Below are 1931 nucleotides of genomic sequence, written 5' to 3'. Positions count from 1 at the left end.
GGCAGTGTCTCAGGAACTGTGGGTGCCTCCCTTGCCTTGGGCCTCCAGTGCATAGGAGAGAAGTCAAGTCTGAAAGGAACCCATTAGAGAAGAAGCACCTGAGAGTGAGCTACTACCTGGTAGAGATGTGTGGGGGAAGGGTTGCAGTGGCTTTAAGGCCCATGGCTGATAAAGGTTGACTTGACTGTGGTTGGGAATGGAGACATGAAGGATGGCAGGAGAGCAGAGAAGCCATGACCAATAGCAAAATGTCCTCTTTCCCTCTAAGTTCAGTCCCGCCCCACCTCCATCACCGTAACCACCCCCATCCCATTAGAAATGTATTTGCAGAATAGACAGAATAAACAACCTGTCACTGTGACCTTTGCCCCCAATTCAGAGGTGTTTGTCTTCTAAAGTCTCACCCAATAATACTTTCTTCTTCTGGCCTTTGGGCATATTGCATTATATAAGAGCCCCCAAGAGCCTCACATGAATCTGGCCCTCCTCCCATTTTGGCACCAATGATATTTCTCTTTGACTCATGTATGAGCCACTCCCCTCCCCCAAGTCTAGCATCAAGAGAAAAGATGAACACTCACATTGTATAAATTCTACATATATAAATCATGAAAAGGTGAAGGATCCATGCTGTATTTAGATGACCAGGCCCTACTATACACACACACACACACATACACACACACACACACACACACACACACGGCCGCAGAAATGTTCTGAGGTTCCCCCAGTGGCCTCAGCCATAGGCAAATGTAGAATGCTGATGTGCTGGCATCATTATAAACAAAGGGAGCTGGACACTGGGCCTTTGCACAGGATGCCCAGTGTAATTTGTAACAATTCCATTTACACATCCCATTTATTGTCATTGGACCTTCCTGCTACTCAAATGAATCTCTCCAGACTATATTGACTATCTACAAAAATAGAGGGGCCATTTGATATTTATTGCTATTTCTGGAGCCCCTATGTAGAAACCTGACCCTGGTATTCTTGGATGATTCATTTACAGTTACGAAATTTGAACTTCTGAAGACTGCTCTTTGCTGTGGCAAGAACATCTTATGCTAGGGTGAATAGCAACATTGTGAATAGGTCAGACATGGATGGAAAGGAAAGAGAAAAATAGTGATGGCTGTAAGTGGAGAAGGAAAAGTAATACGCACAAAAGCACAAAGTTGCCTTTTCGTGTTTTAGCCTGCCTGCAAGCTTTTTGTGTGTGTACTACTATATTGAATCCTTACAACAACTTGTGAAGTACAACAACAACTATTTTGCATTTGGGGGAAAATCCCTCTTTTTGGAAAATATGAAATGACTCATTCAATTAGCAGTGGATGAAATTGGACATGCACCCGGGACTCCTCCTCACCAGTTCCACACTTTTTTATTTCCATTTTCCCTCAAGCTGAAGGCCTAAATGGACAACTTGGTTCAAAAGATCTATGAATGAAAGCTGGAAGCTCTGGGTTAGCTGGGAAGGGAATCTTGGCTCAAACCCCAGAGTAAAGCTGCTCTCAAGGGTTGGATCTTGGATGATCTTATTGATTCAATCAGAATTTCCTGAGAGCTTAGCGAGGGCAAGTCATTGAATAAAGTGAGTTGAATTAGATATGGCCCTTGATTCAGGAAAGCCATGATCTTGGGAAACATAGCAGATTCACATGAAAAATTTTATCACAATCTAAGGTGTATATGGGAAGTGCAAAAGAATTAGTACACATATATAGACCATAAACTAGGAGTTCTGAGGCAGGTGAGACTAGAGAGCCAGGAAGATCAGGAAAGCTTCCTGGAGGAGGTAGAACCATTGGATATGGGGGTTGGGAGAGATAATTCAAGGAACAGGAGAAGCTGTGAGCAAAGATGCCAAACTAGGCATGCTCGTGTATTTATGCTGAGAAAGGAGTCTAATCTCTCAGAGCATG

Source organism: Eptesicus fuscus, chromosome 15 (genome assembly GCF_027574615.1).
Source record: "Eptesicus fuscus isolate TK198812 chromosome 15, DD_ASM_mEF_20220401, whole genome shotgun sequence".
NCBI classification, from domain to species: domain Eukaryota; kingdom Metazoa; phylum Chordata; class Mammalia; order Chiroptera; family Vespertilionidae; genus Eptesicus; species Eptesicus fuscus.
This window is presented reverse-complemented; position numbering follows the sequence as displayed.